At 51.4% G+C, this 23,481-nt stretch overlaps 1 protein-coding gene across 3 annotated transcripts in view; it reads right to left on the bottom strand.

Moving 5' to 3' along the window:
• Nucleotides 1-23,481, bottom strand: part of AGAP1 (ArfGAP with GTPase domain, ankyrin repeat and PH domain 1) — a 505,804-nt gene that overhangs the window by 480,699 nt on the left and 1,624 nt on the right. The window lies entirely within an intron of this gene.

Here is a 23,481-nt window from a genome sequence, read left to right on the forward strand (position 1 = left end):
TTTTTCGAACTTCATTCATACATACATAACACAAAACACACACACACACAAATTCTGTATTTTCTATGCGTATCATTAACACCTTCAGAAGGTGGTGAATTATCATTCGATACCCTTGGTCTCAAGGTTCCACATCTATAAACTGGCAATTATATCTGTCTCTGAGTTGCTGTGAGGATTAGACCAATTAATAAATATAAGCTGATTAACATGATTCATGTCACATAATCTGCAAATTGTACTCATTAACAGTGCCAGTTTCCAACACATCAAGGTTTTGGCTCTGACGATCCCGCCGCCCTGAACAGGGTGGGGCCCCGTGTCTCCACACTGGACAAGACCCAGGGCGGAGGACCCCTCACTGCAGGAGCAGCGTGCACGAAGAAGGGCTATCGCACCAGCCTGGAAACCAAGTTAACCTGAGGATTATGGTTACGCTGGCTCTGCCAGCATCTGCCAAGACTAAAGTTTTATTGTTTTGAGGTTTTAAAAACTGAATTATCACTCATCTTTTTTCTTGGTTTGGTGTAGGTTGAAGGCTGTTTTACTACTCAACACTGGAAACCTTATGCGCTCTTCTTCTCTTTGCACAACAGCAGAAAATGCCAGCCTGAGATGTTCTAGAAGTTTGGTGTTCCTCCCAAAGGCTGACTGTGGGGACAGCTGACACGGGCTGACCTGCACCTTCCACCTTCACATCTGTGTCGGGACTCGGAGATCAAAGTCAATTCCGGGGAGCCAGTGCCAGCGGGGCGGACTCACAAGGAGTCTTCAGAATGTAACTGAACGGGCATGGGACGTGGGCAGATAGCCAATTTTATTTCTGTCATCTTTAAAGCTCCTGATCAAAACCCCTTCTGTAAAACCACTCAAAGATCACCGTCAACTCTGTCTGCTCAAAGCTGTGGAGATGCGAGACTGTATTCAATCAATCACCTGATGACCACCATTCCCGCCTGGATGATGGAACACGGCCACAGAAGAAACTGACCATGGTAACAGAATGTGGCAGGGCAGTGGTCTTCAGGCAGAGGAAGATGGCCAACCCTCCCCTTTGCATCTGGATATTGTTTCTGGGCCACGTGTGAGACTGGAGCCACAGGGTTGGGGCCACACTTGGAGTCGGGAACAGGGAGCGGGGAGCGGGGAGCCGGGAGCCGGGAGCCGAGGCCTGGTTGAGCCCACAGCAGCTCCCCTCCCAACCGGGCAAGCACAGCTCCTGTGACAGGTGCCCTGAAATCAGGCTTCACCCCAGACTACTCCACTTCCACTTTTCTGTAAGACAAATTTCCTAATTTTTTCACAATTTGTTTTATATTTTTAAAACATTGTTCTGATCTAAACACACATTCTTTCAAATTTTCAGAACGTAATATCCTAATGTCTCTCATGCTTTCCCAGTAAAAATGAAATCTCTACAACTTCAATTAAAATAAGATTATAATAAATATAGAAAATACAGACATCGGATAAATACAATTAAATATATGAAGTAAACAAAGATATTATAAAACAAATAAAGATATCATAAGAAGAAATCACAATAAAGATGGAAAGTAAGTAGTTTGGTTCGGGTCCAGAAATTCACTGTTGCCTGGTTCCACTCACTTTGGAAGTCTGCACCTGAATGACCCACCAGCGTGGGCAGGGCAGGACAGGACACAGCCTGCAGCCCCAGCCCGATCCGCATGAATAATGACCACCTGTCAGCCCGTGTCACCACGTGACCTGGGGAAGGCGGAGGCAGGGAAGGACACTGTTATGGACTAAACTATGCACAGACACCACCACCACCCCCAATTCCTATGTTGAAGCCCAAACCAACAGTGTGGTTGTACCTGCAGGCAATGCCTTCAAGGAGGCAGCCAAGGCTAAGCAAAGTCATAAGGGTCCTAAGTATAAGGCTCTAATCTAGTAGAACCGGTATCCTCCTAAGAGGAGACAGTCACCAGGCATGCACACACAGAGGAGAGGTCACAAGGGGACACAAGAAGGAGTCTGTCCACAGGTCAAGGAGAGAGACCTCAGAAGAATCCAAACCAGTCACCACCTCAATCTCAGACTTCCAGCCTCTAGGACTGAGACAGTCAACATCTGTTGCTTGGGCCGGCCAGTCTGCGACAGGACAGCCTGCAGACAGATCTAGACCCCAAGCCCTTCCCACACCCCACAGCAACCCCAGCCAGTCAGATCTCACCCCGCAGGTTGCTGGATGCATCTGCCGGCAACTGCCCATCACAGCACCTGCCTGGCCAACTGCTGGGTCAATTACATTAGAGGGCGAATCCCACCATGGAGACCCAGCTGGTGGAGGGCCTCCCTGCTCAGTGCCCTCCCTCAGGCTGAGCGTCCACACTGCCGATCCCCAGTAGAGGTGAGCTGAAGTCTCCCAGGGAAGCCAAACGAATGCACACCCACCAGACAGACATCCATGCATGCCCGGATATGGCAGGAGGCCAGTTGGAGGAGGACCGGTCAGGGAGGGCCACAGCATGGGCCGTGCACCCGGGTGCCAAGCACTTACACTCACGTCCTCTGAAGAAAGCAGGAAGCACTGAGGCTCGGGAATTAAAAAGACTGCCCCAAGGTGCACAGCTAGAAAGCAGCAGCAGCAGCATACTTCCTGAGACCTGCCCTTCAACCCTGCACGGACTGCCCCTCCACCAGCAGTTATGAGACAGGGAAGCAGAAAACAGCATAAGGAAGGTTCAAACAACAGACTCCCAAGCTTGGGAGCTGAAAAGGGCACACAGCATCTCTGGTTTGTGCGGGGAGCAGAGACCACCACTCAGGAAAGGGCTTCCTTCCACGGGACATTCAGTGCTGCTCAGCATGCCCAGAAACAGGGGGGCCCTGAGGGACAGTAAGACAGGTGGCGATAGCAGTGATGTCTAGAGAGGAAGAAAGCACGGTCAAGTGTGCACCCATGGAAACCTCACAGTCGTCCCAAGCAGCAGCACAAACCATGCTCCATCACCTGTCACAGTCCACAGGACCCCTGGTCCACGAATCCCACACGCAGCCCAGCAACATCTCCCCACGTCCCGCAGGCACCTCCGCTCTCAAAAGTACCCCACATCCACTAAGGTTTAAAAGGCGACGCAGTCCACCGCGTCTTCCCAGTTCCCTGTAGGTTTAATGTCTGTCCTTCAGATGTGCATGGAGTCACTCGAAATGTCTGAAGCTGCTGGTATGTTTGCCTGTGATGTCCGTACATCTTAAAGATGAGCACCTGTGTCAGAAGTCACCAACGAACCCATCACATTCTCTTTTGAAGCCACAAAGTGTCCAGCTCAACAGAGCTTCTCAAACGGAAGTACAAGGAAGTGGTGGACTTCAGCAGAGACCTGAAACCACACTTGAGACGTGTGACTAGCATCTCGTCACTGACAGCCTGTGCCCATTCTCCCAGCTCTTGGAGACAGCTTCCCCACAGACCATCGGGACCAGGCCCTCCTCTCTGCTACCATCCCTGTGGGGCTGTCACTCCAGGTGGCCAAGGGGTGGCTGAAGCTCTCCAGGAACAAGTGGTCCGGGTGGTGGCCAAGAAGAAAATAGCAGTGTCTCCATGACACGGGACTTGTGCCTCCTCCCTGGACCCCATCGGTGGGCTTGGCTCAGTCCAGCCCCAGGGCTGGCTCACCGGCTGGCCTCCCACATGGATGCACCCCCCACAGCCTTCTGGGAAACGTCACATGTGCCTGCAGGACCTACAATGGGATTCTGATGTTTTCAACCACGGACCAGAAGGGACTAACTTAGCATTCACCACCCCCCCGCCCCTGCCAGATTAAAGAATAAGCAATTTCTATTCTAAAAAGCAAAGATTATCTGCTTAGGGCAAAGACTACTGAAATTTAAGAACTTTTTTTTTTTTAGTGCCCTAAATTCTGCGATTCTCAAAATGGCAGCCACAGCCACCTCAAATTCCCACCTCACCAACTCATTACCATGACGGGGCCTCTTTTCTGGGATAACCAGATGCCAGGACATACATGACACACAGCAGGCACGCAACTTGCTGCTACCTTGCTGCTTTCCCTCTGCTACAGAAGGAAAGGCCTCTGAGGTCCTTCTGTTGGCAGGCGGTCAGGCTGGAGCTCCCGCCACCCAGTAGGCCCTGGATGACCACAGGTCCAGGCCCGAGGAGCACAATCCCAGAGCTTTCTGAGCCCACGCTGGGGAAAGACAGGTGATCCCACAATAAGACAAAGTGCAAAGGCCACACGTGGGCACTGGGTCAGGGACCTTCTGAATGACCTCGGGGGAGCAGCGACACAGGATCTGAGGGGTGCAGGACGTGGACTGCCAGTGAGTCTGAGGAGGATGGGGTGGCCCCAGGGAACTGCTAAGGAGCAGGACCAGGCAGGCCTGTGGCAAAGGGCCCTGGGGGCTAAACAAAGTAACTCCTTTTTCTTTATTTACCCCATGACTTGCTCTCAGCAGGGTTAGGGGTGAGGTCAAGGAATCTTGACTTCCTTCTGATCGCCTGCTGAACCATTAAAGGCTTTTAAGCAGGGCAGGGCCTGGCCAGATTTGTTTTGGAACCTATTTCTGGGTGAGCCAAGCTGTCAAACGCGAATTACCACATCAACATCCTTGGACATCGAGCACAGATGCACAGACAAGCCGGCATGCACGGAGGGGAGACTTGATGGGACAGCCTGCGCTTACTCACGTCAACAGAGACCCACGTTTGTCACACACACACACACACACACCATGCAGGGGAAAGCACATGTTGGGCTGACCATAAAACATCTCAGCAGAATCCCAGGGGTGACCACACTGCCAAACTTGGGAAGCCTGTAAGATCATTATTCGGTTGGAAGAGCCCGACATTCTCTAGAAGGCTGACCGTGGTGGGGCTGCACACTGTGGGAGCTTTTGGCTTTTTAAGGAAGAAAGGCCCGAAGACTGGCCCCTCCAGGACTGGCCCCTCCAGGATGGCGCGTGTGTGCCGTGGAGACGGCAAGGGGAGGGCTGACAGGCCAGCATACCGCAGGTCAGCAGCACCCCCCTCCACCTGACACAGTGAAGGGAACATGGGGAGGGAGAAAACAACACCCCACACACCTCCAAACTACACGAGCTCTGGCTGTCTGGGGTCGGGAAGATGCCAGGAGCAAAGCCACATCTGGACTAGAGAAGCATCGATGGGCCCAGTAAACCGCAGACAACCAAACCCGATGGCAGCTGGCCAGAGGAGCGTCCCCAAGCGGGACCAGGAGCGCCCACCTCGACCACCGCGGCCAACAAGTCCCTCAGCAGAGGGACCCAGGCCGGCCAGGACCCCTCATTCCTACTAACAGAATAGCACATTCTTCTTAGAACATCCAAAAGCACTTCCTAATGTTCTCACTCATGTATGTTCATTTCCTGGAAAGGGAGGCAAAGGGCAGGCTCTCTGGCTGGCCTGGAAGTTTGCGGCTCTCCGAAGACATGGAAGCTGCTGAGCACGGCAGGTAGGACCTCCGTGAGGCCAGCGATGGCCCTGTCTGGAGGTCTGTTCTGCAGTGAGCACCACAGAAAGCAAGGTGGGAATGCAGAAGGACGTGCGTGGAATATATTCTTTTTCTATGTCCAGAAAACCACTTCTCATCCTCGGGATGCACCTCCAAAAGTTAAAAACAGACACCCCAGAACCCCAGCTGAGATAATATCTGCCTCTCCGGTGTTCTGTTGATGTGGCATCAGAGCAGGAAGTGATGTGGACACCCCACCATCTCCCCTCCCCACTGTGAACCCCGCCATGAGCACTTGCGTAAAACTCCGCAGGAGCAAATCCACTCTTTGAGGAAATCACTCAGGGTTTTCTCCCCACCCCGTAAATAAAGGAACTAAGCTCTCCAGAAGGTGGAGTTGTCAAAAAGACTTCCAAATAAAGGTTTCCAGGTCTACTCTTGGCCAGAGAAAAAGTGAGCGATTTCCCTGAGCCAGGCAAAGGTTAATAATCAGAGAGGTTCATTAAGACTGTCCTGGGGGGCGCCTGGGTGGTTCAGTGGGTTGAGCTTCTGCCTTTGGATCACGTCATGATCCCAGGGTCCTGGGATCGAGCCCCGCATCGGGCTCTCTGCTGGGCAGGGAGCCTGCTTCCCCCTCTCTCTCTCTCTACCTGCCTCTCAGCTTACTTGTGATCTCATCTGTTAAATAAATAAATTAAAAAAAAAAAAAATGACTATCCTGGGCTCAGGCTGCCAGACACTTAGTCATAAAGAGCAGGGTGGAATTTGCCTACTCCAGCACTGGAGGCGGGATGGGAGAGAGACATCCCCACAGGGAGTCAGTTTCCTAGAAAACTCTGGGGAGAAGGAGCCACGGAGGCTCCCATTTACTTCCCATTCCCCTGTCAGCCCTTCTCATTGAGAAGTCCTTGATCCCGCTGAGATCCGGTGAGCACACAGGTACACACACCTGCAGCTGTCCCCCGAGAAAGGCATGTGCCAGGTAAGGCTTAGTCAGCGCAGGGCCCTGCACGCAGAGCAGAAGCTGGAGGGAACCACAGAGGGGTAGCAGACCAGGCTGCAGGACAGCCACCAGATGCCAAAGTCGTGACAATTAAAAATTTCCCCGAACACTGCAAAACTGCCCCATCCCCCCATTAAAAACCACCGATCTTGGCCAAACACTTGGAATTACAGGCAGGGAAACTGAGGCCAGGGGTCACAAAGCAATGCAGAGGATGGAGGCCTGACTACCGATGTCTGCCTACCACCTTCTGCCCACCTCATCTCAGTGCCTGCGCCTAGTGCCCGCTGTGGAGGTCCTGAGGCAGCTCTTCACGTTACCCAGACGGTTCCAGAAGCACCCAAATGGGTCTGGTTTTTACACACACAACCGTGTGTGACCACAGCCTCTCTCCCTTGGGCCTCTTCACCCAGTTCCCACTTCACCTCTAGCCCCACCTCGGCCTCACCCCCACATCCCCCGTTAGTACAAGACAGCTCACAGCCCATGACACACAGATGGCACATGCTCTTTTTAGAAGACTTCATTTATTTATTAGAGAGAGAGAGAGCACAAGAGGAGGGAGCAACAGGCAGAGAAGCAGGCTCACTGCTGAGCCGGGAGCCCAATGCGCGACTTGATCCCAGAACCCTGGGATCATGACCTGAGTCAAAGGCAGATGCTTCACCAAATGAGCCCCCCAGGCGCCCTCCTCCTTCTGCAGGATGGGTGCCACCCCGAAACCGTCCCTGCCAGGAGCCTGCAGAGCCTCGGCCCCAAGCGGAGACTCTCACACTGCTGGCAAGAGCGAAAAACCAAACGGTTGACTTGGAAAAGTTGGGCAGCTCTCTAAAAGTCAGATACACACCCACCCCATGTCCCGGGCACCTCACTCCTAGGTATTTACCAAAAGAGCACGTGGCCGCATGAAGAACCAGATGCTCATGGCACTTTATCTGCACAAACGAAACCCATGAACTCGGCAATCAGTGTCCATCGACAGGATTAACCGTGGTAGAGCCACACAATAGAACACTAGTCAGCAGTGAAAAAGAACTCACTGCCAATACACCCAGCAAGCGGAATGAGCCTCAGAATCACCACAGGGAGTGGATGAAGCTAGAAAAGAAGGGGGCTTTGCTGCACTATTTCATTTCTATTAAATTCCAGAAAACACAAACTAACTCACGGTGACAGAAAGCACATCAGTGCAAGCAGATGGAGGGCAGCAGGAGGGCTGGAGAGAGAGCAAGAGCGCATGTGCACGGGCAGAGGGCGACAGAAGCACAAGCAGATGCCCTGCTGAGCATGGGAGCCTGCTTGGGGCTTGATCTCACAGCCCCGAGATCCTGACCTGAACCAAAGTCGAGGGTGGAACACTTACCCAACTGAGCCACCCAGGCACCCACCAGATTTAACTTTAACAGGAACTGCCCACAGCATCCCCTCACACGAGGGCACGGGCCATGTGGATGGCGCTGACGTCGCGGATGGTGCAGGTGGGAACTCCCAGTTAGCAGCGCCGCACGCCTGCTAACCATGACAATGCCAGCAAGGAAAGGGGGGCCCTGAGGCTGCAGCCCCAGGCGGGGCACTGTGGTCATTTCCCCGCGGTCAGCTCCCTGCATAGGACGGGATCAGGACCAGAACAGGGTTAAGAATCCAGACCATCACCAAAGGCTGATGGTAGGAATGCTGTGGCCAGAGCCCCGGACGGGCATCAGAGAACCCCATTCCAGAAAGCCAACCACTGCACAACCCGAGAGAGTCTGGGCTGGCCCTCCAGCCCAGGCCCCGGTGGGAAAGAGGGGCCATGCCCAGGACCCAGCCAGCCCACAACCTGTGGTGAAAAGTAAACCCTGTGCCAAGCTTCCCAAATGGAAAACTGGCTCCGCTCCCCCATGAATGCAGCACCAGGAGAGCACCTCGATTCGACCTCCCGGCTCAGCGCCTCACTTTGCGTGACCTCGGGCAAATCCCTTGATTCCCAGGGTATCAATTTCTCCCTATTATGCTAATTATAGGCCAGAGGAAAAGTAACTTCTATTTATATGTGTTAAAAATTAACTGCTTGCTAGCATCTCCATTATTAAAATGTCACATAATTCATGTGGCTTCGGTTTAAGAGCAGTACTTCCAACCAACTCAGATTAAAGGTGCTGCAGACTTTCTGAACTTGGGCGTCTTTTCAATGGCACAACATCTGGAAGTTGTCCCTGTCCCAGACCACAGACCTGCCACTGCAAGCAGCGAGCCTGCCACCGTGTCTCCTCCTTGTGCAACCAAAACCAGCACTCAGCATCCCAGCATCACCAAACCTCAGCGACACAGTCAACATGATCTGCAGCTTTTCTTTTCTTTAAAACTTCAGCAATAAGTAAAACACTGGGTGTGGGTATGAGCTTCCAATCACCAACTAGAACCTGCAGGCCTTGGTCTGATGAGAGAGGCTTCCTCTCTGTTTCACTAAAACATCATGACTGTGACTCCCGAGTCTAAACCCTAAATTTGCCAGCTCCAAGGTGTGGGTGGATTCAGGCAAGGGCTCAAACCCTGGCTCTCAGGCTCCACACCTGTCAAATGAGGGTCCTACCACATCTGTCCTAGGGAAACCTGGATAAAAGGACAGAAAGCATGTTTAAGCGCTCACCACGGGGTCCCACGCACAGCACACACTCAGGAAACAGCTGGAGCGGTTATGGGTTGTACCAAGTGAAGAAAAGGAAGAAACTGGGAGGGAGGGAGGGTGTTCCTGAAATGTTTCATAGAAATTTCTGGAATCCAGAGCAGGAGCAGCTGTCAGAGACGCCTCCAGGCAACAAACGGTGTCATTTACAAGGCAAACCTGCTGCCTGCCTGGCATCGGGAGCAGAACTATACCCCAGGCCCAAGAGGGACATCCCTGCATCAGCCTCTCCCTGGAGGTCTGCACCGCACAGGGCAATCTCAGGGAGCCGTTTCTGTCTTCTCTTCCTCAAAATGAACTCGTAGCTAAGGTCTGGGATGGAGCAACCAGGGAGGAGAGCGTGGAGGCCCCTGGGCCAGTTGGCTGCAGCGCTGGGCCTGGAACACGGGAGCACTCCAAACCCGCCCGACAGACTCCCAGCAGCTGCTCCCTCTGGGGCTTTCCAGGTACAGAAGCTCAGCATGGAAAAGGTCACAACTGATCACAAACAAATTCCCCAATGAAAGAGAGTCAGCCCAGCCCAAGTAGGACCTGGCCACCTGGGGCTTTAGAGAGAAAGAATCAGCAAGGGGCTGTTCCAGCTCCAGCTTCCCTCAGGCTCAGGGAAAAGGCCAGAAGCTGGCCTGAGATCACAGAAAAACCATCAGAAGACATACTCTAGTCAACTGCATAAGCAGACGGCTAGGGTCTCGGTCTAACATGCTGTCCCTTCAGCCCCTTGCCCACCAGCCCTGCCTCCCCATCCCTGCAGAGTGTGGAGGGAGGAATGCAGCATGGACGTGGGTCAGCCTAAGCGTGAGGCCAACAGTAGTGGCCTGGAGGCTCAGTGGCCCTTCTCCTGGGGACGCAGCCTCTGACAGCCCCTCGTCAGGAGTGGTCCCAGCAGCATATTTTCAAACCAACAAAGAAACTCTTGGTCAAATAAACTCAGGTTTCTGATTACAATTCCTGTGTTTATGTCCAGAAAGCCCCAAAAAGGCAATACCATAGTCACTGTAGTTGAAGTCATGTTTTTCAAATATTGGAACCCAAGCTCCCAAAACCCCCGTATCTAACAGGAGTTATGTAACAAGAGCCAAGGTAACAGTAACCATGGAACATGGATCTTCCAAACACACGTTTCTGGAAAAGTTCACTGCAATTAGCTCTTACACGGTATCTTCCTACAGAATTCTTAGGCAGGGACTGTTTTCAGAAGCCACAGGTGGGTGCAGCAGGGTGAGGAACTGTTGTTCTCTGGTGTGAGAAGGTGCAGACGCCCCCCCCTCCCTCCACCATGCAGATGGTCCACGCATGTCTCCACTGCCCACCCTTCTGGGAACAAATCACGGCCAAGGCTGCCAGGCTGCTTTTGGGATAAACCGGGGGAAAGACATCCCCATGTGTCCACAAACACACACACCAGAGACAGATAGAGAAGGGAGAGGGATGTCTGGGCGTCTGGAGAGGCCGACGGCCCTGGGATCCCCGGGAAGCAGCATTTAAGATAAGGCCTCAGAAACAAGAGGCCTTTCAGTACTCAGGGGGAGCCAAGCTATAAGGAGAATTTGGGTTGCCTGTTACGGAAATGACCAGATGAACTGTACAGGCCAGTCTCTGGGGAACGCCCTCCTCCACGATAGCTCACGAACTAGGCTGGATCGCACTTTCATAAACTGCTGGAAGGGCCAAAGCATCGTGTCCCACCACAGAGGACACGTTCAAAAGCTAAGCTTTCCCACTTGGGGGGGGGGGGGGGATAGCTTTCCCACATCGTGAGAAAGGAAGGAGTGGGAAGAGAGGGAGGGGCATCGAGCCACCAACCTTTTCTTCAGAAACTCAACCCCTCACCGAGTGACAAAGAGGTGACAACCGAGACACATTCTGCCATAAATTCCCCTTAGCTCAAAGCCTGCTTGCCGTGAAGACAGGAATGCGACCAAATGGAAATTAAAGCCCGAGCTCTGCTAGAGATTTTGGACACACAGACCCATTCAAACTGAAATCTGGCAAAGAAACGAAGGTAGGTCCCTGAGCAAAGATGCTGGAAGTCCTGGGAAGGGGAGAGGAGAGTCCGACCGGCCAGCAGAAGCGGAGCCCACCCGGAGAGGACTCTGTGTGTAGAAGACCTGAGAGAGGATCCGGGAAGGAATCTGCTAACTCAGTAACACCCCACCTCCAGGCCTTCCGGTCCAGCCAGCTCTGGGCAGGATGCGGGGAGCACTGCAGGGGGCAGATGAGGAGGAGGCTGGGGACTCTACCAGCCCACTGTGAAGTCACTGCTGGCTCAAGGACAACCCGGAAGACATGCCCCATTTGGGCCCAGTCTGGAGAACAGGAATTTGGGGCCAATCGGGTTCTATAATTAACACTGTGATTAACACTGCAGAGACAAGAATCACACTGTAATTCAGCTCCCCATTCAGGGCCACAATGACTGCCATTCTGGAGGCTGCTCCCTCAAACTCGTGAACCAGCGAGGTGACTGAGAGCTTAATTAGACTTCTAGGATCTGCCTTAAAACCTGCCATATAAGTCATACACATAACAGACGTGTTCATCACCCCGGCTGCTTTCAACACATGCCCATTACGATGACAATGACACACCATCACCAGGTTAGACAGCTGCACACCTGCTGTTTACTGTCTCTAAGTCTGGGGGACCAGAGTACTGCAGAGAGCTGGAGATTATCGTCCACGAGGTTCTTCAGCACACACCTGCCCACGCTCAGGTGTCAGAAGGAAGCCTTCAAGAGATGCACCCATGTCGGTGCTACTTTTTCCATGGACCACATGGGTTACACACACACACACGCAATATGTTTCCTTCCCTTGACTGGACACTGCTCTACTGAGTGAGATTTCACTCTGTGACTTTGTTGGCGGAGGAGAATTATGGATAGAAACAATTCAACACAAGGCCCTAGGGCAATCGGGCCTCATCTGACCATCTCCTCCTCCCCCCACCCATCCCCACCTCTGCCAGACTTGGTCATTTTGGAGAATGAGGAGCAATGAAAGGGGCAGTTGTGGTGGTCACTTCAGAGACGGGGGAACCCTGAGATCAAAGTTCAACCCCTTCTAAATTGAAGGACCAAAGGGACATGTGTGTCCCAAGAATGCCATGGCAAGTCACGAGGCAGGACCCTGCCTCGGATCCCCAAGCAAGAGGTATCTGTCTGCTAGAGGCCACACAGAGTCACCATGGCTGTCAGCCTCCAGGACATCATTCCCCTTCCAGGAAACGATCACAATGTAACTTATTAAATGAGAAAATGCCTGTCTTCCATATCAACACATGGGCTCCTCCTAAAACCAAAGCCCTCTGTGCCATCCCATCCCCAAAACTACCAAGGACCGAAGAGGGGCTGCCCTCCCAAATACACCCCCTGAAATGGGGAATTCAAGTCAGAATTCAGTTCAAGTTTCCTTCTGGGTTCACATCTGAACTAAATCAACAGTAACACAACAAAATGCTGTCCTTCCAGACCCCAAATTAAACCAACTCCCTGCAGAATGAGACCCCCTCACAAGCACCCACACTCAGCCCATGCGTTGCCCCTCTCTGCCGGCACTGCACCTCGAACCAGATGCCCTAACACCCTGCCTAGCACCATTTCCAGTAATCCTTTGGATTCCAAGTCAAAATCAGATGAGCCTTGGAAAACTCTGAAATCTAGAGAAAATGCTAGATAACAATCCTCTGGCTGGATGGGGAGATACGCCGCAATGACAAGGAGAGAAGCAAGGCAAAGGGAACAGAAGAGTTCCTCTAAACATTCTTTTAACTCTTCTGTGTGTTTGACAATTTTCATCACAAAACGCTGAAGAAAAGAAAGCCTCCTCAAGCTCAAGCTGGAGTTAATCTGCAAATTTTGTCTCTTAGTCACAAAATGCCTTGTTTGTATGGCTCCCAGGCCCTAGAATAGTACACTGCTCCCTCCCTAAGCAGACCCAGAAGGAGGTGCCTGAGACCCACAGGTGGGTGAGGGCTCCGTCCACTCAGATGCGCAATTGCCTCTTACCACACTCTGCTCAACACAACACACCCCAGCATCAATGCCAGCAAGTGGAGGGGTGCCGATCTCCCCAGACGAGAGTACAGCTGTACCACTCTATGTCTTTTATCTCTAAGCAGGCAATCTGCAAAACTCTCAGTGCACAGCAACCTGCGTCCCATCAGAAGGAGAAGGTGGAATTCTAGAAGAACACAGGCTCTTAATTGGAACTCTGGAATTCTGAAGCACTTTCAGGACAAGTTGCCCTCCCAGCACCTCCAGGCCTCACCTGGCATGGGGGCAGGGCTGGGGGGGGGGGCAACAAACCACATGCCACTGCGCATGATTTTAGCAGCACTCTGGTGATGTCTCCTGGCCAGCTGGGAACTTAGGGAAAGAGTGTAGGATTTGGGGAGTCTAAAGCAGGGGGGAGTGGGGGCGGGGGGAAGGAAAAGAAAAAACCTGTAGATTCAGACTGTGGACGAAAAGAGACAAGTAACTCTTTTATTCCCCAGCATGAGATGACCAGAAACGCAAACACAGACTGAGAAACCCCAGTAAAACTGTAATTTTCTAAGTGAAAAAATGGAAACTGACTTCTCTGCGTGAACACAGTGAGACATCTTTGGGCAAAGATGAGTTTTCCAAGGCCTCCTGATAGATGACAGAGTCCCCTGTCAACAACCCTCCACGACATTAGCTTTCTGCCTTTTGGGGCTCAAACAAGGCCTCTTCCAGGAGCCCCCGGGCCTCTTCATGGCACCCTCGCTACCCCCCAGCTCACTACACACCTGGCCCAAAGCACAAACCTGTCTTGTTCACACCTGGCAAATGGCCCATTCACCTCTGTACTCCCAGCACTTGGCTCTACAAGTCTATGGATTCAAGCCATTAAGTGGAAACTACACACACCTAATAGACAGGAACAGCCACAGACTTGGGTAGAGAGCCCGACGTAAAGATGTAAGTTCAGGTTTAGCTCCAGACCGATACATCAGTCAAGCATCCCGGGGTATGCCCTCGGCACTGCTCTGAAAAAGGAACAGCTGGCCAAAAGACTCTGGCTGGACAAGCTAGACTTCAGGGGCCACCACAGTCCAGGGGCTATGAGCAACAACTCAATCATGTAAGCCCCTACCTGGGGCAGATTCAGCTCCTGGACAGATACACACCAGCCAGACTCCGGAGCAACTCTCGTCCACACACCTCGGACACCCATTTAAAGTCTGCAGGGTAGGAAGAGGCCACAATACATCCCGGATGCCTGCCTCTTGGCCTGCTCCAGAGACAGGGTGATTCCCTGATCTACATATGCAAATCAGCCCCACAGGACAGGGCCCTCTTCCACAAATCCCAGGTAACTGTCGCACATGGCCCCGTACACCCCCTGCCCAAACCCCCAGGGCATCCATAGTTGGAATCCCTTCAACAAACCTCAAGGATCAAACCTCAGTCTCTCTTCTCCCCCACTCCATCCTGAGGCTCACAGGCCACATTGGTGGCCTGCACCTCCCTGACCATCTCCTGGGGCCTGTCTGTGCTCCCACCTCCCCCCATAACAGCCTGGATGATGGTCCCGGTTTTGAGCCCTCCCCACCAGTCCCCATGACTGCAGCCACCAAGACCCCCTCTAGCCTGCAGGGCCACAGCTGAGCATCACAGTGCTCCCCTCCCCAAATGGAAATCCATAATCAATAGTTTCCTGCTCCCCAATAAAAGTGCTCCTGACCTGCTCTCTGGAAGAGCAGAGGCTCTTCTCCATCACCCAGAACTCCTTGAGTCTCTGTATGCTGAGGATCCATCCTGTTTGTTACCCACTAGCCGGAAAACCCTCCACTGGGAGTCCCACCCACCCTCCAAACTGGGTTAATCCCATTCCCTGCAAGGCAGCCCTGGCTTTCTCACGTAGCCTGGAACTACTGTGGCCCCTTATCTCAGTTTGTATTCCTATGGCCTCCTGAGCTAGATCTAAGGTGTGCTGGCAGAAGGCCTCGGGTCCCGTACATCTGCCTGCCCTCCCCCACCCCAGATTTTAAAAACTGCCCTTTGCCCCACTGTAAGTGCTTCATAAAACCTTGCCTATTGATTCTCACACTAGCTACTTCCATGCTAAGCTGGGACAATAAACACAGCCCTCCCACCCCCATCCCTCAAAATAAACATTTTCTTGTGTGAAGCCACTGGAGAAGCTCTCCCGCACGCACACACCCTCCCACCCTCATGAGCTCCCAGGTTTGGCCCCGGTCAGTGTGGCCTTTGTCGAGAGGATGGGCAGCTCCAGATCACCACAGAAGGAACAAAGAAAATAACCCCTTGAGAGTAACAGAGTTGGCAACACTTAGCTTTTTTTCTTTCCTGTCTTGCACATAATTGCTACAAACAACAGAAACTGAGGAGTGCTAATATGTAACTATAAGACCACAGAACAGCTTAGGCCCAGAGTAGAAAATGAGTTTCCATTCAAATGCCAACACAGATCCAAAGGTTACCTAACACCCAGGATGGGTGTGGTGAGATGGATCCTGGACTGGGCTGGGATCCTCCAGAATGAGTACCCCAACTGATTACTGATTTGCCAAGAGCCAGGGAGAGCCCAAAGGGGCCCATGCCGGCCTCAGGGGAACTGTGCCATCCACATTTTAAAGGAAAGTACTTCCTGGTGAAGGATTTCACTCACACAGCTTCTCTTTACAGAGCTGTAATTATTCATCTAACAAGGATTTAACAGTGCATAGAAAAATCCTAAAATCTAAGACAGTGCCGGAAATTTATTAGCCACTTAAATATTTGTTTATGAACAAACAAGGCAGAGAATTAAAATCAAAAGCAGAAGGCAGTCCCTAAGCCCCATGAACTAAACACTGAACAGCAATGAAAGGTCTCTTCAGACTGGTGCCTACCGACCAGACAGACTGGTTTCATGGTTGGTTGTGTCCACACAGGTAACATCACACAGCTCCCCACTCCTAGGTACCTGATAGGAACCAAAAGACCAGTACGAGAATGTTCTCAGTGGCGCTGTTCGTAGCAGCCAGAAACAGGAAACCATGCAAATGCCCATCAGTGGGAGAACGCACCAATAAACCAAGGCAACCTCCTATAACTAAACTCAACCCAGAGCCCAGACGGGTCCTGGCTGTGCCGGCTGCCTTGTCTGTTCATCTGAATGCCTGTGACATACATGTGCTCAGTCCGTGAAAACCTCCTCCCTGATGACTCGGGCATCTTTCTGTAATAATGCTCTAGGTGAAAAAAGAGCTCAGACAAATTCAGGAGCTTAAAGTGGTCCCAGTCCCAGCAATCCCAAACTCAAAATAGTAACACATGGACAAGCAGAGACCCAGACCTGGTTGTTGAGCCTACAACTGAAACAATGCTCTTGTCCGTCTGAAATCAGGCTTACCAGCCTGCACTAATGGCAGCCGGGTCAGAACGGGAGAGGGAACCACACGTGACTGCGGCACCCCAGGTCCTCAAGAACCACCACGAAGGGTGGGTTGGCAGGCTTCAGCCAAGCACCCTCCCTGGAAGATAGGCCTGCTCTCCCCTCACGGAAAAGGACAACTGGAAACAAACAGCTGAATCTCAGGGCCATCAGCTCTCTCCAAATCAATTTCGTTTTCATTACAGAAACCAGGAAGTAACCAGCTCACCTGCAAGACCAAATCTTGCTAACGGCCACCATCCGTCCTCACGCAGAGGGCACGCTTCTGGTCTTGCACTTCAGAGGTAAAAACTCTGCCAGGAACCTAAAATGGGTCTTGTTTTGTCGCAGGCATTGATTAAAAAAAAAAAAATTTCTAATTTCTTCCTTTCATCATTATTGTTGGTATGTCCCTGTCAACTAAAACTCTTTAAACTCAAACTAAATTGACTTCCAAAAGACACTCTTCTCCCTTGAAGACTATTATCTGGGAACATGGGAACAGTGGCTTCGGTGAGGCTGTGTCCTAAGCTGGAAATCAACATGGTTCTATTTGCGGGAGCCTGTTGAATGTTGACATTTCTAAGACCAAACATAAATCAAAAGTGAACATGGCCAGTAATTATTTGAATTCTTCTCCCAGGACCATGAAAAGTGTTTCCCACCCTTAAAAAATGAAAAATAAAAAGCTGCTTCTAAACCACGATGCTAATGACAAGCAGACGGCATGAGCAGCTTTAAAGATGAGACAGTTGCTTGTGTAGAAACACTGTACAAATACTCCAACACTGCAGCCCAAAAAAAGACAATCCCCACCAAACAGCGGGAGAAGTGTGAAATTTGCAAATGAGGCCCTGGTTAAACAAAAACACCAATCTGTTCCCAGACAGCTCAGGGTGGCCACCTGTTCCGGGCTGGTGGCAAGTTCTGATTACCAGTGGAAGAAACAATATCTGAGGCCTGACACCCCCCTCTTGGGCCCAGGTCCCCACCCTGGAGCCTATATTTAGCCTGCTCTTTATGGAAAATGTTCCGACCTCGCACACAAACTATTTGGCTGGTTATTCAAAGGGTCCATTAACAACCTCTTCTGTAGGGGTGGCACTGTTCTCTTTCCCTCGCAACCCCCAGAGGCAACCAAGACACCACTTTCGGGCCTCAGGCAGTTGAGAGCTGGGGCCCAGGGAGGCTGGAGGGACCAGACCGGAACAACCCTGCTCCTGGGTGGGTCATCAGTGCATCTCGGGAAAGTCACTTCACTCGCAGCCCTGCATATGGGCTTCCCACTCCATAAAGCAAGAACCCACAATCCCTCTCAGCCCCTCAAAAGCACAGAACTCCTGGAAGAGGGGCCCACGGCGGCACATACAAAGCCTTGCCCTCATCCCCAGTCCCAAAATAACAGATGCTGCAGAGACTGCGGCTTAATTTCTGCAGAAGGCCTCCTCCTCAGAGAGAGGCACTTAACAAAGGGAAGGAATTATGCAGCTAAGCACCAGATCAGAACTCCGAACCCTGGATTTTAAAAATAACTAAGCCTGATCCGCTTTGCCAAACTCAATCACTTAAGCAAAGGACTCAGAGGATCTGCAGCGTAGAGAAGGGGGGTGGGAGGTGGGGGAACGGGTTTGTTTGAATGTTGAGAAACACGAGACAAGACCAAATCAGTAGTTAAAACAAGCCGGAGCGAGACTCACAAACTATAAACACCTGCAGGGTACACAGGAACAAGAAGAAGAAGAAGAAGAAGAAGGATGCAAACTAAGGGATTTTAGTCTTAACCAAATAAAAAGTCTGGTTTGGAAAAACAAAACAAAACAACAACAACAACCACAAAAACAGAGGTGGCAGTGACAGGGCCCCAGAATTTGCTATGAAGTTTCCTGCAGCTGCTCTAGTGGCTTCTCGGCTCTGAGTCACGTCCTTCGGGCTCCCCGTCGGCCCTCCCAGGCTGCTCATGACACGCAGCTCGCCTCCTTCACTGAAAGCCTCTTCCAGCTCCACACCGGCGATAACAAAACGTTATCCTCTGACGAATCACCCCGCCAACTGAAGTTTGACGAGCCCCTTCTAAATGCACAGGGGACTCCAAGAAGCCGCAAAAATCTCCAGAAGACTGGAAGGAAAGCAAACGTCACAGCAGAGGGGCCTTAAAGCGGGAGCAGCTCCCTATAGGCTCCCCCAATCATGTCCACCCCCGTGTGACTGCCTCCCTCACGGGCACTCAGCATCAGCACTCAGCATCATGGATGTAGCCGGAACAGTGACGTGAACCCGTTCGGACCTGGATTTAGATCCCTTCTCCATGATGCCTAAGTTGTGTGGCCTTAATGAACTCCCCAGCCTCACCTGTCACCTGCACGTAAGAATGCGTGCCCACCAGCGGGCCCAGAGAGGTCCTGCCCGCAGGAGCTCCTCCACCCACAGCAACACTTCTCAGAGAGTGGTCCCTGGACCAGCAGCTCTGGCAGCCTCTGGAAACTCATTCAAAAAACACATTCTTGGACCCCACTCCGGACCTACAGAGCTAGGAAGTTGGGGGTTGGGGGCCAGCAGTCTGCTTCCCTCCATGTCATCCAACTGCACTTGAACTTGGGGAACCACGGATCTCAGTGTTACAGTGAAGATACATCACGTCAGTCTTCTCCGCTGGAAAGTCAATCACACCCAACACAAAGGAACACCCTCTCTGTGCAAAGCGCCTGGTGGAAAAGGGCTCTCAGATTCATCAAGCAGTCTTCCCTTCTCCTACACCCGCTAAAGAAGCCTCATTTCCACCCCAAACACATGGTGTTTAGTTTCCACCCAGGCTGAAACCCATCAGATCCAAAAGGTGCCCAGCCCTAACATCTGTACCCTCCTAACAAGTTTCAAAACGCCCTCAACTTCTGCCAGGGGATAAACGCTATTTATATTACCAATGAGGAGCAAAGAGACTCAAACTCCAGAGAAAAGGTTAGTCCCTCTGGCAAGTGAGCCAGTCAACAAACAATTCCTGGGCCTCCTCCAAGAGCCAGACATGTCACACTGAATCGCTGAGGACATTTAAAAAAATGAACAGATCCTTATTTCTGCCCTCAGAAAGCTCCCAGTCCTGCAGGCTAGAGAGGAGTCGAAGGACACGGAACGGGCAGGCCGAAACTGTGCCTGGGAGAGGTATGGGAAGATGCTGCCGTCAGCCAGGCCAGAAGGGACGTCTGGACGGGAAGGTATGAACTTTAACCTGGAAGCAAGTAACGGCCAACTGAGAATTATTTCGAAGGAAGAAAGTGCAACATTTGTATCAATAACTAGAAGGCCCCATAACTGCACCTTTCAATTAAACCTGAAATATATAAATGCAGGCGATACTGGCAAAGAAAAATCATGCTCATCCATGGCAGGAAGAAGGTACTTGTTCCCTAGACACATACACAGGCAACAACCAGATTGAATAATGTCCTATATGAAAACCAACTCTTACAAGCTCGCCACGGTGAGCAGCTTTACAGAAACAACACCCGCAGCTACCAGCAGCACTGTCAGACCCTTCCTGGCAGGGGAAAGGCAGGCTGTGCTGGGGACCGCGGCGCTTCCAGCCTGCGGAGACTATGAATGACCAGGAGCTCTGCTCTGGCTCGTAAGGAGCTGCGGAGCCAGCACCCAGGTCAGTCCAGCCCGCGGCCAGCTCTGACAAGTCTCCTCCATGTTCAGGACCTCAGCGGTGGCATCAAGATCCTAGGATCACCGCAGGATGAACTGAGACGATGCAGGGTAAGCACTTAGCACTCCACTGTCCGCAGATGCTCCACAGTGCAGCTGGATCACAGCATTTAAGTGGCCCTTTACCCCCACCTTCCCAGGTCCCCTGGTGCAGGGGCTCAGCCCAAGCACCCCTCCTCCCCACTCCATCGAAGTGCCCTTTCCAGAGACGCCAGGCAGAGCTCTCTGGCTGAGGACTGCGACTGCGCTCTCCTGCCTTTCTCTCCAGAGGAAGCTGCACAAACCACCAGTGGGACTGGCAGGAAGCCTGATGGGCCACCTGGGAAAGGGGGGGTGGTGTGGAGGCCTAAAAGCTGGTTGGGGGCTCAGCCATCACCCCAGCAAGTGAGCCCTCTGTGCTGCTATTCCCACCACAGTGCGACTGCTGGCAAACTGAATTACACTGTGCAGTCGCCAACAGAGACATGAGCCCTAAGAGAAGAGCAAGTTTATTTAACAAGAAAGGCAGCTGACTTCGTTTACCTCAGACCCATCCACCCCAGACAGATTTTTTTTTTAAAGAGAACCAAAGGGGGGAACCCAGACAAGCTCTCCACACCAGAAGCAGCGGATCCTGCCCTTGTGTCTGGGTTTGGAGAACATCCGTGCCACCCAGCTACATTTCAGAGCATGCCACACCCCTGTGGGACACTCCAGAAATCTGACCAAGACAATCTGAAAACAGTAGGCAATGCTTCCTTAGAATCCAGAGATTTAGGAGAAAAAAATGAATCTCTCAAAGTCTAAAATAAAAATTTGAAAAAAAAAAAAACTTTTTGACAAGTTATTATTTTAAAACAAAAACAAAATCACATTTCCCATGCCTGCGAACAGGGTCCACAGACCCATTCTTATTTGGAACTCTCAGTGAACTCTTTCAAATAAGATAGACACAATTCAGCCCATCACCAAGAGATTTTCCAATCCAGACCCACTTACAATCACTTTGAAATGAGCTTTGAAAAGATGTTGGCCAAACAAGGCCACTCCTCACACCAACAGTAAAAACTCTTGAAAACACCAAAAAATAGAAAAATTTTAAATAAATTATGGCACAGCCAAATGCCGGATTATTATGCCAAAATAAGAAATTATATCTCCAAAATTGTCTATATCACTGAAAAGTACTCACAATATGTTAACCGAGAAACTCTGTAAATAGGAATCCAACTTTGTACATGTACTCACAGAAGCAGGGGAAGACGAGCTGGATAGCCTCTGAAATGCAGACTGTTTTCTGTTTGGTGGGACAAATGATTTTTAAACAACTATCTGCCCTGATGTGCACAGGCTTTCCTGATAGCAGATGGTTCTGTTTTAAAATTCAGAAAGACTTCTACTTGGCCGCTGTGTCATCCTGACTTGCAAGGTGCTAATACTCTGGGCAGATGCCCACGTCCAGCCCTGGGCTCCTTCAAATGACGCCTGCAGCTTCCGGGCCCCACGGCCACACTCTTGGGCTCCGTATGCGTGAATAACCCACGCACTACACAATCACGCAAAATTGCTTCTGCACAGTGTTCTTTTCGTAGCAAAAATGTCCCCCTGCCACAATCGAGCAATCCTCTCAATTTCCAAAACATCAACAATACAGACATAAATCACAGCCATATCTTAAAATCAGCACAGAGGGAGAGGACATTTCATTATCATGGATGAACTTACCTTTCGTTGGAAGGGGCAGTGTAAGGTGCTTTGGGAGGTACAGATCTACACTCCCTATTCAAATGACCCTCTGCTTTAGACCAGACTTGGAATGACCTCAGTCAAATGTTCAGGAGGTCATTATCCCTCCCTGAACTGCCATTCTTCACGACAGGAAGATAATGAATCTGGCCCACATTCTCACAGGGCTGGTACAGACACACAATGAGATGATGAATGCAAGAGTATTTCTGCTAAAGTTCTATACAAATGAAAGGAGATATGACTGCTCACAGTAAAGCGAAGAACAGAAACATATGAGAATGGTTCTTAAGCTTCATTAACAGCCACACACAACACAGACATTCCTTTTTCTAACAGAAAAATAATAGCATCAAAGTCCCAAATAGGATTCATATTCAGTGATTCTGAGTCTTATTAAAAATGACAAGGATTCCAGCCAAGAAAGGGCTTAACTTGTCACATGGTAAAGGCAGACATCAAGCTACCAAAAACCTTCACCTAGAAACCATATAACATCTTTTTTTAAGAGAGAAAGAAAAGAAAAGAAAAATGTAACCACAGCCTCTTGCTAGAAAGTCAGACTGCTTTGCTGGAAGTGCGGGAGACCCCAGAGCTGGGCTTCCCGAATGAGAAATGAGAACGAGGCGTCAGGAACCACACTCAACGAGAGGTCCCTGCACGGCCACGAGGGGCTCTCAGCCAAGGCAACCAACACTTGCCACTAGCTTTTCAAGTGTTTCATCAGACTTCTATGGATACAACCAGAGAGCTGCAAAGAGACAAGGGAAGCAGGCACAGTGTCCCTCTCACTCTGACCACAACCAAGCCGATGCCCAGGCCCTGGAGGAACCTTCGTGCAACATCACGTGGCCATCAGCAGATGCGTGCAGCTCCCACGGCCTCCCACAGGTCTCATCGGAGGTACACGGGGACTCTCCAGCTCTCAAGAAATCTGGAAGCATCTTAAATTGCCAACAAGGCGGCCACGTGCTCTGACAGCCAGGTCCCACACAGGCTGGAGCTCTGCTCCGATCCTCCCAGGGAATCAGCAGGTCCCCTGTGGATGCAGTCAGCCAATCGGCAGGCAGCCGGGCCGGGACATGGTTCAAGTCCATCGCGCTGCCAAATGCCAAGAGGATCAGCACCACAGCACCCACCCTCCCCACCTAAACTGGCTAAGTGTCAAACCAAGACGCTCTGGGGTTAGTAGTTCGGACTGCATGATGCCAAAGCAAAGCCTTCCTGTGGCCGATGCCGTCCCAGATGGAGGGGAGCTGGGTGACTGCCTGTACCCAGGCTTTTGGACAAACTCCTGCCAGGCCTTGGAACATTCTCAATGTTCCTCAACAGCGGCCCCAGTGGCGTCTGGTTAGGACAGTTGTAGCATGGCCCACCCACAGGCCTTGTACCACCTCTGGTCAACAGAGAGGAAAAACTGCTGACTGAGTGTTGGCTGGAGTCGAACACCACAGCCCATACTGACATCCCACCTTGTCCCCGCAGCGGATCTCGGTGGGGCCAAATGGAAGGACCAAG

Source organism: Mustela lutreola, chromosome 3, assembly GCF_030435805.1.
Source record: "Mustela lutreola isolate mMusLut2 chromosome 3, mMusLut2.pri, whole genome shotgun sequence".
In the NCBI taxonomy this organism is placed as follows: Eukaryota; Metazoa; Chordata; class Mammalia; order Carnivora; family Mustelidae; genus Mustela; species Mustela lutreola.